This window comes from Apodemus sylvaticus, chromosome 2, assembly GCF_947179515.1.
Source record: "Apodemus sylvaticus chromosome 2, mApoSyl1.1, whole genome shotgun sequence".
NCBI lineage: Eukaryota > Metazoa > Chordata > Mammalia > Rodentia > Muridae > Apodemus > Apodemus sylvaticus.
The window spans coordinates 130,535,116-130,545,052 of NC_067473.1; the positions used below are offsets into that span (position 1 = coordinate 130,535,116).

A 9,937-nucleotide genomic window follows, 5' to 3' on the forward strand; every position below is an offset into this window, starting at 1 on the left:
TATGGGCTTGTTTAACTCAAGCAAATGGACAAGATCCCAACCACGTCAGTCCATCCCCATATCGCTGAACCACATCAATCAATAGCATGGCCTGGTCAACACTGAGGCCTACAGGCCAGCTGGGTATGACCAACATACTGGCTCGTCCAGATTTCTTCCTGCCGAAGACTGGGGGAAAAAAAATCTAGCTAAGTTCAGCGTATGTGTAACACATCCTTCCAGCTCTGCAGAATCATGGGAGGTGGAGAAAGGTTGAGAACCTTTTGACCTAAGGATCTTGAAAACAAGACACTGTGGAAACAAAGATAGCTCTGATGACTGAATGGAGTCACATGAAAGTGGTGACCAAGTGGGTTCGAATCTCAGTTCATGGTGCAGTTGTAGCCTAAATAAAAATGTATCGAGTAATCTGTGACTTCCTGTCAGATGAGAGCCTGCCCTGTGGAAGAACTGGGGAAGGACAACAGAAACGGATTATGTAATGTCTCTGTATATACAAAGTTCAGATAAGATATATTCAGTATCAGGCAAAGCAGAGAGGTGCTCTCTGGAAGGACTTGTATGGGCCTAGTACACAGAGGTAAGAGATCCGAACCAATTGCGACAAAGAAGCTTGACTGTCATCTTGTGAGGTCATCTCCAGAGGACATCTGTGAGGACAGCTCCAGAGACAGCTAAGTCTCGGGCACCTATTATAAGAAGAGGTGGGGCTTCGGGGGGGGGGGGGAAACTATCTCCCTGGCTGCGTGTCCCTATGGGCTGTAGCTTGTGCTGGTCCCTCTTCCGTGCACCTTTTCTTTGCTACTACCTGCTATGAAGAATCTCTTCTACCACATATTTTGTCTCACAGTGAGTCCAGAATCTTGGAATCGAATGACCATGGGTTAAACCTTCTGAAACCATGAGTGCAGGTAATAAACCCCTCCAAGCATGCTCCATCAGGGATGTGATCACCTTGCTGAGAATAACTAGTATACAAACTAAAGATGGTTCTGGTGAAAGACGGAGTCTGTGATATGTGTGTCTTGGGGGTGGGGGTGCCAGAGGCACTGTTTCCCAGGCACAGGCTCACTTTGCCACAGGGTCTTTGCAGCTGCTGTCCCTTCGGCCTAGAAAGCTCTTTTCCAGCTCTATAGGTAGTGACCCCCCCACCCTCCCACCTACCCCCACCCTCCCACCCACCACCACCCCTGTTCACCCTGGAATCCATCACTGAGAAAATCACCTTCTAATCATGGAGAGAGATGGGTTCGTGAGGCACCACCAACCCCTAAAAGGTTACTAAAGAAGTCATTTTCTTCAGTGTCTCCAATGTGCCTGCAAAATAATCCCTGGATTCATACAAAGAACCCTAACTGAACTCAGGAAGTCATGAATGAATGAATGAATGAATGAGTAAGCAAATGACATAAAAATAGGAAAGAAACTTTTTGAAGAGAAGGTTTCAATGGGAGAAGTAAGAGGATAAAAAAAGGAGTGGGGGGATTCAACTGAATGGGAGGGGGATGAGAGGGGAATGAGGAGCTAACAGGAGAGGGAGGGGGATAAGGAAAGGGAATGGGGGATGGAAATAACCTCAATCCATTACATGCACATATGAAACTGTTGAGGAATGTTTAAAAATATATTAACACAAGATTGTGTAAACCCCAACACCTCAAATAAAAATAAAGGACCAAAGCCTCCCAGGATAGTCAGTCATTCACCTGGAGGGAACCCAACTCTACCTTTCGCTGCCTCATAATATATCGGATGTCCATAGAGTTGAGCTGGAGAGATGGCCCAGTTGTTAAGAGCACTAGTCACTCTTCCAGAGAGACCCAAGTTCAATCCCTAGCACCCACATGGCAGCTCACAAGTACCTGTAACTCCAGTTCCTAAGGATCTGGCACACTCGCACAGACATGCAGACCTATGCACATAAAAATAAATAAATCCCAATCTATTGAATGTCCATTCTTTTTATAATCATTAGATTCATACATCTGTAGCTTTTGTTACTTGATTCTTCCCTTACTAGAAGAACATACATTCAGGGTCTAGGGCTGCTAGGACTACCTCCAATTATCTGGTATCAGTGGTGTGACATGCATGCGTCATGGGGTCTTGGCTGGAGTGAAGGCAAAAGAAAGGACTGTGAATGGAAAAACTAAGGAAAAGCAGAAACGGGATGTTAAAGATGATTCCGAAAGCTTAGAAGCCAGCCGGGCTGGACTTTCCTCCCAGTAACAGTAACTAACGGTATAAGGCAGATATGTTTGTCCTGATTTAGACAGTTCTTAAAGTTCCACTCTAATGGCCTGCATTAAGCCCTGAGGTGAAGGGAAATGGCCTCTCTCCTCCTGTGGAACAATGAGACTGTCCTGTCCAAAGCCAAAGTCCTCACTCCCTTGGGACAGTTACTTCAGTAGTGAGAGAGGAGCGGTTATCCTACCGAAGACATCCCAGGGAGAGGTTCTGATAGCTGCCCAGTGTTTCCTGGCCGCCTAACCTCCGGCTAGGACAATCTATCAGGTCCTCTGAGTCTCTTGTTGGTTTTCACAACGCCCTTGTCGCAAATGTTTCCTGTCTAACCCAATTGGTGGAACAGCCCAGATACGCACGCCAGTGCGGAATATGGCAGCGGTGAAAGTTGACATAGCTCATTTTCAATTGTTTGTCCAAACAACTCAGTCCGCCCTTCGGGTATGGAAAGCAATCAGCTTATTAGTGGAGAAAGGGTCACCGTACCCTGACAAGTCTGTGCCGAGGCCTGCTCTGTGATTTGATGTCATGAAGAGGTCTGACAGAAAGCCATCCAGAAAGGAAGCTACCATGTGACACACCTTTCATGTGTGAGGCTTTCAAATGAGCCCTTCCAGAGATACTCAGAAAAGGCAGCCAATGTCACAAGATGTGGCCTGCACAGACAGACAGAAAAAAAGACCCTTGAAGGGTACACATGGAGGCAGAGGCATTTGCACACTTGAGCTTGCACGTGTCCTGTGAGCATGCTTAGCCTGGCTAGGACAGAAGTGTGAGAGTCGGGGCTTTCCCACCCTGAGGTACAGTTCAGCTGTCCCTTCCACCACACAATTACAGAATCAATAAAATATCCCTTTGAAACTCCCTGGACCAGTGCCGACACGCACACAGTAGTCGGCTGACTTCTTTTTATTTTTTTTACTATTTCCGTTACTGCAGCCAGCAAACATTTGGAGAAGACATAAAAAAAAAGAGAGAGAGAGAGAGGGAGACAGACAGACAGAAAGACAGACAGAGACAGACAGACAGAGAGACAGAAAGAGAAAGAGACAGAGAGACAGAGAGAGAGAAAGACACAAACACACACACACACAGAGAGAGAGAGAGAGAGAGAGAGAGAGAGAGAGAGAGAGAGAGAGAGATATGCAGGCAGGTTGGGGAACCAGAAGGGAGCTAGGGGGTCCTTTGACTTCATCCAAGCTGTGCTGGCCTGACCCAAGGGCCTGACCACTCCTCCAAGGTAGCACTGTATGTAAGGGAGCTAACAATGAAGAAAACTAAGAGAGAACCTGTACTCTGTCTGCTATCATCCCTTTAAGTGGCAATAAGCAGAAACAACCACAAGTGATTGTCTGTCTGTCTGTCTGTCTGTCTAGCTACCCAACTCCTTGAGTGTGAGTCTAAGTGAAGGAACACACTCAGGACTCACAGCTCACACATGCTCCTTAGAAGATAACGTGCTAAGTTCTCTAAGACAGTGCCCCTTTATCACGTCGGCATACTCGAGGCTTGTTGACATAGGCATTTCCTCTCCTCGCCATCTCAGAAAGGAGTGCTGGATTTATAGAGGTGTGAGGGGCATACAGTCCAGCCTCACACGGGTTCTGGAAATCTGAATTCAGGACCTACAGCTTGCATAGCAAGCACGTCCCCCACTGAGCCATCTCTCCAGCCCCAAGAGATTATTTTTTGTAAAGGGGGAAAAAATAAACTTGGACAGGCTCACCTGAGTAACACTTTTTTTTCCTGGTCTTCTCTGAGCATTTCAGGAACTACCGGCCTGTGCCAAGAAGCAGGCAGCGAGGCGGAACTCAGCACGGGTGTGTGAGAACTCAGGGGTGGGGGGAGCAGGCAGAGCAGAAGGGGGGGTACTGCATCGTTCCTGCCCATCTGTTGATGTCTGGGTGGCAGGAAATATTGAAATGGAAATAGAAAGTTAGAGAGATGCTTCGGAGCAAAGCCTGAAAGACTATTGTATTTGAAAGGGGGCTGTGAGACATTGTATAAAAATGGAAAAACAGAATTAACATGTTCCATAATGCTCCGTCTGTGTGAACTAAATATTGAGCTGAAATTTGGTGAAAACCTCAAAATATGAGTTCCCAAGGAAGCCGCTGTCTTTGGGGCGCTATCTGTGGAGACCAGAGGCTCCTGGGCCCCCTGCTTCCCACTCACCTGACCGAGGGCATTCACACTTTACTTTCCAGAACAAAGCCAAACTCACTCCAAAACCTCAAGACGCACTGGTTACCAGCATCCCTCCAACAGATTTGCATATCCAGTGAAAAACAAGATTCAGATCCTCTCCCAGCTACTTCGGAAGCTGCAACTCCTGCCATCTAGGGAAATGGAGACACTCTTTTCCCTCTACACAGACAGCCTTGCTGAGCTTGCCCTGACAACTGACTGAGCATTTCTTAGCAGACCACCCTGGGAGCAAAGCAGTCTGACCCAAACCCTAAAATAGCCAGGCCACACCACCACCATGCTGTGGCTGTGGAAAACCTGACTGGAAGACGCTTTTGGCACATGTGCCATGCTGGCCTTGCTAGCCTAAGCCCGCAGTCCTTCCTTGTAAACTACAGACCGAAGCCACGCACACATCGTAAAATGAGCAGGCGCAAATCTGGCGCAGCACTGCGAGCCGAGTGAATAATAGTACAAAAATATCAGAAAAGGAAAGGTTACAAAATTGTGTAACAGATGACAAATTGGTAGCTTTTCCTCGCTTTTCTGGAAAGGATTCAGTAACAGATTTGATTCTTGGGCTCTGACGCTTCTCTATGATATGCAGGGATCCCAAGTTCAAGGGGAAAAAAAAAATAAAAAGCAGGACTCATCTGACTATACGCTGCTTATCACAGTGTTAATCCTTTGCCATTTATTCTGGAAATTATCTGGCTGCTTACTGAGTTTGCTTTTATTTTAAAATGACATTAAATTTGTAATGTTCAATCTCAGGGTCTTCTGTAGTTCAAGCTCCCAGTCTCATCTCTAAAAGATGAAGTTACCTACTCAGGTACGGGAGCAATGACCAGAGGGAGCAGCTCATTCTGCCACCTTGAAAACAAGGCTTACAACTCTGCCATATGGCGCCTGTCTGTCACCCAAGCTCTTCAGCTGTGGGGAGACAGCCATATGATGTTGCTGGGACTACCAGAGTAGCCACAGGGGACTACTACCCAAGTCACTGGCCAGGCTGCCTTCAGAGCAACAGAGCAGCCCCTGCCACCCCAGCGTGGGAAAGGCACTCGTGGACACCAGCTGGCCCAACAGGCTTTCCCTATGGGAGACACCTCCAGAGGCCATTCATCTCAGGGCTATTTTCATCTTTTCTACAAAACCTTCAGAAGCCAGGTAGGAAGAAGTATCCAGTTAAGTGGCAGAGTGGTGCCCCAGGCCTACAAGTAGCTGAGGCCAGCCAGGGAGAATTGGGGTAGTATCCACAAATGAGCACACAAGCTCCTAAATGACAGAACAAATCTCTAGTGAGAAGGGGGAACCCAGTGCCAATCCATTAGTTGACAGGAAGGAAATCGTCATAAAGAACAAGAAGCCAAGAACTGGGCTATGTGTGCCCAGGAAAGAGCCACACGGTCCATCCAGGCTTCACCAGTGGGCATTAGAGTTCCTCTCTAATGAGAGCTGACACAAAAGACTCCGTGCTCATATATTAGCTGAATGGAACTATGCAGGCCCATGGCTTCCTGCTTCCCAGTCTTCCCAGGACTCCTGGACACTTTCCAAACAGAAAAACTTGAGGTTCCCAGAGACAAAGTCACTTGCTAGGATCACCAAAGCAAACAAACGGGGAAGTAGGAACTCTATCCCCAACCCACCTCATCTCCATGGTCAGATTTCCTGGTCTGAATATTTATTCGGTTAAATGAATTTTCTATTTGCTTAGCCTCCAATCAGTAGAAACTTACCCTTTATTCCAAGTTTTCATTTCCTAAAGGCAGAGACCAACTTTCCACCAAGCCACCCCAAGATGACAGACTGAACTCAAGAATTCAAATCACTCATCCATTCCTTAGTCCATATTACTTTTCCTTAGTATTAATTCTGGCTTTACTCTGAAATATTACATAACCCAACAAAGGTCCTGCCAGGCCTAGTGGTGCATACTTGAACTTCAGAACTCTATAGTGGCTGAGGAAGGGGATAGAGACTAAATTTGATGCCAGACTAAGTAACACAGAATGGATATATTAAAGAAAAAAGGGGTGGGGGGTGAAGGAAAGAAGGAAGAAAGGAAGGAAGGAAGGAAGGAAGGAAGGAAGGAAGGAAGGAAGGAAGGAAGGAAGGAAGGAAGGAGGGAGGGAGGGAGGGAGGGAGGGAGGGAGGGAGGGAGGGAGGGAGGGACGGAGGGAGGGAAGGAAGGAAGGAAGGAAGGAAGGAAGGAAGGAAGGAAGGAAGGAAGGAAGGAAGGAAGGAAGGAAGGAAGGAAGGAAGGAAAAATAGATAGATGGGTGGGTGGATAAAGAAGGATGGGAGGAAGGGGTCAGTAGGTAAAGTGTTCACTTTTCAAGCTTGAAGACCTGGGTTTCATTCCAGGAACTTACATTAGAAGATCAGGAAGGTCTGTGAGAGGCCTTGTCACATAAAAACCCAAAGGTGGAAAGGCTTATGAGGAAGGATACCTAAGGTTGTCCTCTGCCTCTCCATACTGACACTCACCTGCAAAAACGCATGCATCATGTACAGACACACACATAACAAGGGTGAGGACTGAGCGTATTGAATGCCAAAGGTCAAGGAGAATCCCCACCCAACATGCACTTTAAGGCCCTTCACCTGTTCCTGGGTGCAGCCATTTAAGAAGCAAAGATTTTCTCAGGGCCAATAAATGTGCCATGGGGACTCCAAGGAGCAGGTTGGCACTTGGAGCAACAGGGCACTGCACCAGATGAACGAGAGGACAGACTGGGCCTGTGGCGGTTCCACCACACAGACTCAGCCTACACACCTCTCACCCAGGCCTTGGTAAAGCCCACAATCGCCCAGCACAGACCCAGAACATTTCTGTTCCCTCCTTTCCCACATCTATCTGGTTGATTTTTCCATCTCCTCCCAAGCCCACACAGCATTTTCCCCTTCCCTTCCCCTGCCCAGCCAACCTGACCCAGCCCTTGACCTTGTACCCCTCCCTGCATTCAAAGTACAATTAATGCACCCCTCCCGGGCCCTGGCCCAATGACCCTCATTCTTCTCTCCCTGGAAGCTTCCTTTTCCTGTCCCTCCCAGCCTAATGATCTGCTCCAATTCCACAGGGTCCTCTGGCGGGAGCCCCACCCCAGGGGCAAGGCCTAGCTTGGCTTTGCCTCCTAGGCTGTGCTTTTCCAAACCCTTGGGCATGGAACGCCGGCTGCCTTAAAACAGCCTCACGCACCATCCCCTCAGATCGCAGCGCTCTCGGCATTTCCATCAATGTTCAAGCTTAAACATGGAGCTGAAGTCTAGCCTTCAAAGCAGCTCAACACTTAACTCTGGCAGGAAATGTGAACATGCTTGGGGGAGGGTAAAAAAAATGTCATGATTTGGCTAAGAATCTATTCTTTGAAATGGCTCCAGGGAAGAACGTGTGCACACTCAGACTGAGTAACAGTGGGTTTGGGTAAGCCTACTGGTTAGAGCGCTCTACCACCTTGGCTTCCAGTTCCTCAAGTATTGAAAAGTAAATTAGTGACCGGTGTGACTTGTTTCAACTCCTCTTCTCTCCACAGAAATAGAGCCAATCAATGGTGGAAGTAGATTTATAGGTAAGGCTTCAGCCATTAGAGGGTGTAAGTCGACCCCATAAAGTGCTGATATACAAGGATCCTCAAGAACACACAGCCGCTCAGCCTGAAGTAGCCCAGACACTTGAAGCATTGTTTTTAAAACTATAAAATCAAAGAGGGGGGTGCCAGACTTTTGATATATTTCTTTTCTAAATATGCGAGCATTACAGTGTCCATCAGAGCAGGCTGGGCCTAGCATTTGTTATTGTATTGTACATGGTCTCTTGAGGGGAACAGCTTTATGAGGTCAACAAAAAGGAACACACTCAAAGACCCCAACACTCTGATATCTGACACATACGTAAGAGAAGGGGCAAGTAAGCGAGACTTTGAATAATCTGTGATTGTGGAAGGGAGCAAGGTCTACACTCTGAAATAAAACTATATGCTCAAGAGAGCATCCTACACAAACAGCATAAAATGGGCTCAAAGGAGTGGTGTTTTCCTCCCTGGCGACACCAGTCCTCCCCGGCTTCCTGTGTGCACTTCAGGCCTGCTAACCTGTTTCTGTGTCATTCACAGGAGCAGCCAAGCACCTCTGGGGGTTTCCTCTTCCCTGTGAAGCTGATGGTGGGTGTGAAGGTGCCTACACTGCAGGTGGGTGTGTGAAGAGATCGATCGTCTGTGTTTACCTGCCTATCTGCCATCCTTTGATGTGCAGGGAAGTCGAGATATGATCAGCCACAGATCCAGGCCTTAAAAAAACCCAGGGCCACATGAGAGCTGGATGCTGACTACTGCCCTCAAATGTATGTTATTCCCTATGCAGGGTTCAAGTGTCACTACTAAAATATTATTGTAAAACTAAGCATCATATGGGGGGCTAGAGAAATGGCTCATTTTCACTGGCTCACTGGCTGCTTTTGCAGAGGTCCTGGGTTCAGTCCCCAGCACCCAAATGGCACTGCAGAATTACCTGTGACTCCAGTCCCAAGGAATCTGATACCCTGTTCTGACCTCCTTGGGCATCAGGTGCATACGTTCCATATATACATACATTGAGACATACATACAACATAAAATAAAGAAATCTTAAAAAGAAAAAAATAACCCTCATCATCATAATGACTGTTTCCACTGTTTAATACATTTAAAGTAAAAGCAGAGGAAAAATGCCAGAGGCTGCCCTCTGAAGTCCACCTGTACATCCACCTGCAAACAAAAACACACTCAGAGGGAGTACGGTGATCTACGGGCATTGAATAAAAAGGACCAAATTCAATCCCTTCCAAACATGTACTTCCAGTTTCCTCCTACTTAGGTACTGAACCACAAGGGAACACAGGCCAGGGATGATCACTGCTCAGGAGGCTGAGGGGGAAAGGTAGTAAAGTGGGGCCAGCCTAGACTAGACAGTGAATTCGAAGCCAGTCTGGGCTATATCATGAGATTATGCTCCCTGACACACACACACACACACACACACACACACACACACACACACGGAGATTCTAAGACACCAAAGAATACAATCATGACAAGGAATTTACATTGAATTCTGAGAACCAGGGTAAAAGAAGCTGGGGACATGGCTCAGTGGGTAAACTACTTCCAGAGCAAATGTGAGGACCTTAGTCCTATGGGTCTTCACAACCACTTGAGAAGTGGAAAATGGAGAACCCCTAGAACTTTGAGGGTCAGCTAACCTGTGGAGCACACAGTGGCAAAGAAGAGACACTTCCCCAAACAAGGCAGAAGACAAAGACTGACAAAATAGGCTGTGCTCTGACCTCAATACATATACCTTGACAACACTAACATACACACACACACACACACACACACACACACACACGGGGGGGGGGGGATGGAGAAAGTGTGTGTGTAAAAATACCTCTAAAGGTATTTAACTCTGAAAAGGTTAATTTGCTCTCTGTCAAATGAAGGATCCGATCATATGAAATTCCTAT

The 9,937-nt window shown here is 47.2% G+C and overlaps 1 protein-coding gene across 1 annotated transcript in view; it reads right to left on the reverse strand.

The window, feature by feature from the left end:
- Foxp1 (forkhead box P1) overlaps positions 1 to 4,035 on the reverse strand; it is a 448,446-nt gene extending 444,411 nt beyond the window's left edge. Inside the window, exon 1 of the mRNA XM_052174415.1 lies at positions 3,971 to 4,035. The gene's annotated coding sequence lies outside the window, so the exon portion shown is untranslated. The remainder of the gene's footprint in view (positions 1 to 3,970) is intronic.
- Between the last annotated feature and the right edge of the window lie 5,902 nt (positions 4,036 to 9,937).